This window comes from Rana temporaria, chromosome 7 (assembly GCF_905171775.1).
Source record: "Rana temporaria chromosome 7, aRanTem1.1, whole genome shotgun sequence".
NCBI classification, from domain to species: domain Eukaryota; kingdom Metazoa; phylum Chordata; class Amphibia; order Anura; family Ranidae; genus Rana; species Rana temporaria.
In genome coordinates, this window is record NC_053495.1 from 6,342,574 (window position 1) to 6,348,573 (window position 6,000).

General features: G+C 53.2%; 1 protein-coding gene across 1 annotated transcript in view; it reads right to left on the bottom strand.

Annotated features, from left to right (window-relative positions):
* CAMKV (CaM kinase like vesicle associated) overlaps positions 1-5,679 on the bottom strand; it is a 96,989-nt gene extending 91,310 nt beyond the window's left edge. Inside the window, exon 1 of the mRNA XM_040358779.1 lies at positions 5,494-5,679. The gene's annotated coding sequence lies outside the window, so the exon portion shown is untranslated. The remainder of the gene's footprint in view (positions 1-5,493) is intronic.
* Between the last annotated feature and the right edge of the window lie 321 nt (positions 5,680-6,000).

The window sequence follows — 6,000 nt, forward strand, 5'->3', positions numbered from 1 at the left end:
TCCCCAAAATGTTTTGTGGATCTCCGTAGGGCCATGGCAGTTGCCGGAATGGTCCGTCCCAGGGGCGGACGGACCATTCGGGAACTTGGGCACTGCCCAAGGGCCCCATGCCACTAGGGGGCCCCACCAGGGTTGCCATCCTCAGTAAAACCAGGGACAGTATGTAAAAATCGAATAATCTCCTATTCCCCGGGGGGCCCCATAATCTCCTATTCCCCCGAGGGGCCCCATAATCTCCTATTGCCCAGGGGCCCCATAATCTCCTATTGCCCGGGGTCGCCATAAGTTGTCAGTCCGCCCCTGGTCCGGCCGACCCTGCTGGGCCCAGTGGCGTCACTATAGGGGGGGCAGGGGGTGTGGTCCGCACCCGGGTGACACCCGCTAGAGGGGTGACACCAGGGCTCTTTCCGCTGAAACTTAATGGAAGATAGTTCCGCCAACCCTGTGCTTTCCGCTCACTACTGTCACTTCTAAACACAGAAGCCGCCTTGGCCTATATTAACCACTTCCCGCCCGGTCAATGGACAATTGACGTCCGGGAAGTGGTTGTGAAATCCTGACGTCCTGCAGGATTTCATGCCGGCGCGCGCGTCCGTGGGGGCGCGCAGCGCGGCGATCGGTGATGCGAGGTGTCAGTCTGACACCCTGCATCTCCGATCTCGGTAAAGAGCCTCCAGCGGAGGCTCTTTACCACGTGATCAGCCGTGTCCAATCACGGCTGATTACGATGTAAACAGGAAGAGACGTTGATCGGCTCTTCCTCACTCGCGTCTGACAGACGCGAGTAGAGGAGGGCCGATCGGCGGCTCTCCTGACAGGGGGGGTTTGCACTGATTGTTTATCAGCGCAGCCCCCCCTCGGATGCCCACACTGGACCACCAGGGAAGGGCATAAAAAAAGGGCAGTAAAAAAAAAAATAGATGCCAATCAGTGCCCACAAATGGGCACTGACTGGCCACATGGATCCCTCAGTGTCCATCAGTGCCACCCCTCAGTGTCCATCAGTGCCACCCCACAGTGTCCATCAGTGCCACCCCTCAGTGCCCATCCATGCCCAGTGCCCACCTATCAGTGCCCATCTGTGCCACCCACAAGTACCCATCAGTGCCACCCATAAGTGCCGCCCATGAGTGCCCATCTGTGCCACCTATGAGTGCCCAGTGCCGCCTATGAGTGCCCATCAGTGCCGCCTATGAGTGCCCATCAGTGCCACCTATGAGTGCCCATCAGTGCCGCCTATGAGTGCCCATCAGTGCCACCTATGAGTGCCCATCAGTGCCGCCTATGAGTTCTTATCAGTGCCGCATACCAGCACTGCCTATCAGTCCCCATCAGTCCCGTCTATCAGTGTCCAACAGTTGCGCCTCACCGGTGCCCATCAGTGCCGCCTCACCGGTGCCCATCAGTGCCGCCTTACCGGTGCCCATCAGTGCCACCTCACCGGTGCCCATCAGTGCCACCTTACCGGTGCCCGTAATCGAAGTAGCAAACTTACTTATTTACCAAAATAATTAACAGAAAAAAATAAAAACATAATTTTTTTCAACATTTTCGGCCTTTTTTTAGTTGTTGCGCAAAAAATAAAAATCGCAGAGGCAATCAAATACCACCAAAAGAAAGCTCTATTTGTGGGAACAAAATGATAAAAAAATAGTTTGGGTACAGTGTAGCACGACCGCGCAATTGTCATTCAAAGTGCGACAGCGCTGAAAGCTGAAAATTGGCGTGGGCAGGAAGGTGCGTAAGTGCCCCCCGGTATGGAAGTGGTTAAGGTAGGGGCCCGGAGCTGCAGCTACATTACTCTGGCCCTGGGCAGGGTCACGAGGTGAAAATAAAAGGAAACAAATGCGGCCACCACTCTTGCTTCTTAGATGTGGTGGCCGCATTAGTTTTCCTTTACCAGTTTTTTATTGGGTATACGATTTTCCCATAGGATATTTTAATGCTTCGGGTTTAGAAACGCGTTGGCTTTACACATGAATATAAAAGCAGAGGAACGATCGAGGACTTCATCTGCGTAGAACGTTGTATCGATCGTGCAGAAATCATATCGCTGGCACGCCGCGCACATTCTGCAAACTGACACCGAACAAAAGCAACCAGCGGGGTTAACGGCACGCTGCGCAATTTCAGGGTCTCCAACCTCGATCGGCAACGATCACAGAAGAGTCTCACGGCTACACTTCAATAGCGCAAAAAAAAACAAATCTCATGACACGGAGAGCAATTTCCTTACACGCGGAAGAAACTGTTCGCAGACGGATCGGCTTGACGTCACGCGGAGCAATCATCTTCGTAGCGGGGCATTCGTAGGTTGTACGAGAGCAAATTCATAGCGAGCGGAGAAGTAGCGCGCCAATCGTTGGTGGCACCAAAGGGAATTTGTGCTGCTCTATGGCGGAGCAGTGTGAACGATCTGGTGTCACTCAGCCGGGGGGGGGAGGGGGGGTCATTTATCGCCACTAAAGTCGCCTCTCATACACCTGACAATTTTTGTCGCTTTCCCATTTGCAAGCGTATCCTGGTTTTCAAGCCTGGGATCGTTTTAGAAAAAGAAACTCGTTGAGGTGCTTTCGATCAATTCTCAGCCCGTTTATTGATCGTTCAGTTGCTGGAATCTAGGGAACGATTGGAGCTAATTGAGAACCACAAAATTGCTACAAAATTGCTACAAAATTGCTACAAAATTGCCAGCGTTTTCCAATGAGGAAATAAAAGACTTCGACCCTTAAGCTTGATGGCCACTTCAGAGCTCACGTAAAAAAAGAGTACAAGGATCGCAGTTGTCTTGTAGACCCCTAGCAACCAGGATTTACCTGGTGTCAGTTAGGTGCAGCTCTCCTAACTTCCCTTGGGTTGCTGTGGGTGGTGGTGGGCCACAGAGGGGTCTACTGCACTTTCTTCTTCCTCTGGATCTCCTGGTGATGGGTCAAGAGAGGAACTAGGTGGCAGATCAGAGGGGCAACAATGCAGCACCAGTGCCCACTAAAGGCAACCAGGTTTTTCCTGGTGTCAGTTAGATGCAGTTAGCAACCCAAAGGAGGTTAGGAGGATATGGGTGGTGGTGGGTCACAGAGGGGTCTGCACTTTCTTCCTCTGGATCTCCTGGTGAGGGGTTGAGAGAGGAACTAGCTGGCAGATCAGAGGGGCAACAATGCAGCACCAGTGCCCACTAAAGGCAACCAGGTTTTTCCTGGTGTCAGTTAGATGCAGTTATCCTCCTAACCTCCTGTGGGTTGCTATGGGTGGTGGGTCACAGAGGGGTCTACTGCACCTTCTTCTTCCTCTGGATCTCCTGGTGAGGGGTCGAGAGAGGAACGAGCTGGCAGATCAGAGGGGCAACAATGCAGCACCCGTGCCCACTAAAGGCAACCAGGTTTTTCCTGGTGTCAGTTAGATGCAGTTATCCTCCTAACCTCCTGTGGGTTGCTATGGGTGGTGGGTCACAGAGGGGTCTACTGCACCTTCTTCTTCCTCTGGATCTCCTGGTGAGGGGTCGAGAGAGGAACGAGCTGGCAGATCAGAGGGGCAACAATGCAGCACCCGTGCCCACTAAAGGCAACCAGGTTTTTCCTGGTGTCAGTTAGGTGCAGCTCTCCTTCTAACTTCCCTTGGGTTGCTGTGGGTGGTGGTGGGTCACAGAGGGGTCTGAACCTTGCTCTCCCTCTGGAACTCGTGGTTCCTTGGGGGTAGTTATTCTCCTCCTAACCTCCTTTGGGTGGCTATGGATTGTGGGTCACAGAGGGGTCCTTAAACTTGTCTTCCCTCTGGATCTCATGGTGGCTTGGGGCAGTTATCCTCCTATAACCTCCATTGGGTTGCTATGGGTGGTGGGTCACAGAAGTGCCTGAACCTTGTCCTCCCTCTGGATCTCCTGGTGGCTTGGGGGCAGTTATTCTCCTCCTAGCCTCCTTTGGGTTGCTATGATTGGTGGGTCACAGAGGTACCTGGACCTTGTCCTCCCTCTGGATCTCCTGGTGGCTTGGGGGCAGTTATTCTCCTCTTAGCCTCCTTTGGGTTGCTATGATTAGTGGGTCACAGAGGTACCCGGAACTTGTTCTTTCTCTGGATCTCCTGGTGGCTTGGGGGCAGTTACTCTCCTCCTAACCTCTTTTGGGTTTCTATGGTTGGTGGGTCACAGAGGTGCCTGAACCTTGTGCCCCCTCTGGATCTCCTGGTGGGCAGTTATCCTCCTAACCTCCTTTGGGTGGCTATGGATTGTGGGTCACAGAGGGGTCCTGAAACTTGTCTTCCCTCTGGATCTCCTGGTGGCTTGGGGGCAGTTATTCTCCTCCTAACCTCCTTTGGGTTTCTATGGTTGGTGGGTCACAGAGGTGCCTGGACCTTGATCTTTCTCTGGATCTCCTGGTGGCTTGGGGGCAATTATCCCCCTAACCTCCTTTGGGTGGCTATGATTGGTGGGTCACAGAGGTACCTGGACCTTGTTCTTTCTCTGGATCTCCTGGTGGCTTGGGGGCAGTTATCCTCCTAACCTCCTTTGGGTTGCTATGATTGGTGGGTCACAGAGGTACCCGGACCTTGTTCTTTCTCTGGATCTCCTGGTGGCTTGGGGGCAGTTATCCTCCTAACCTCCTTTGGGTTGCTATGATTGGTGGGTCACAGAGGTACCTGGACCTTGTTCTTTCTCTGGATCTCCTGGTGGCTTGGGGGCAGTTATTCTCCTCCTAACCTCTTTTGGGTTTCTATGATTGGTGGGTCACAGAGGTGCCTGAACCTTGTGCCCCCTCTGGATCTCCTGGTGGCTTGGGGGCAATTATCCTCCTAACCTCTTTTGGGTGAATATGGATTGTGGGTCATAGAGGGGTCCCGAAATGTGTTCTTCCTCTGGATCTCCTGGAGGGGGTCAAGAGAAGAGCTGGGGCAGATCCGAGGGGCAACAATGGAGCACCAGAGCCCCCTGAAGTAGATACATTGTTATATTGTTATATTGTTACAAAGTCAGGCTTGGAAAAAGACACAATACCATCGGCAACAACAGAAAACAGCCCTCAGCATCCTCAGTTGATCCAGAAGAAGGGTCACAATCGGTCCAATCTGATCCATCAGGGACGCAATTCCATCCCGACCCCCAAAGACAATCAGCCCCCCCCCCCCATCCCCACCCCCTTCTACAATTAATGTATATTGCTTCTTCTTCCCCTCCCCCCAGAACCGATCCCTTTGCTGCAAAAAAATCTGTACCAAAATGTTATCTCCCATCACCATGGACATGGATTGGGGGGGGGGGGGGGGGGGTTAACCCTTCACATCCCGATGGTGACTTCTCCTAGATGGCATCGGGCAGGAGACGGTTAACGGATCGGGTTATGTAAGCGGTTTGGGCAGAGGACGAGATGTAACCCTGGTGATGCCAGGCTGTGAAAAAGTAAATGCCCCCCTCCTGCGGTGACAGCACCCCCCCCCCCCTCCCCCATGCCCAGGAGGCTGGCAGCACCTAGAGTGTCAGCTCTGCCGACAAGATCCCACCCTTACCTTAGTGTCGTGGGGTCGGTGCCGGGAAGAATGGCTGGGTGGTGTCGTGCGATCGCTGAGCGCTTGTCCTTCCCCCCCGGATCGGCCGATGTCTCCGCTCACACCGCGATCAGGACCGATCCGCGCGCTCCATGTGTTCCGCACTTAAAGCCCCAGATTGTGAAAGTTGCAGCTCGGAACTGACTGCGGGGCCCTCCCACCTAGAGAAGGAGGGGGCAGGGCGGGGGGGGCACTGACATCAGCAGACAACTTTCATTGTATAACTAGCAATGTCTTCCTAAAATCCCCCCATCTCCACTGCGAGCAGCTTCCATCCGAGGCTTCTATTATATTGGGGGGGGGGGGGGGCAATTGCCGACAATTCAAATTCCATCCAATATAAAATGTATGGAGGGTTCCCGACAATTCCCCGGATTTGTATGTTTGTATGAAAGACAATAAAAAAAACAATAAGTGTTACAATGTATCAGAGAGAGGAAACCAAATATCCATCAATTCCAGCGGAGA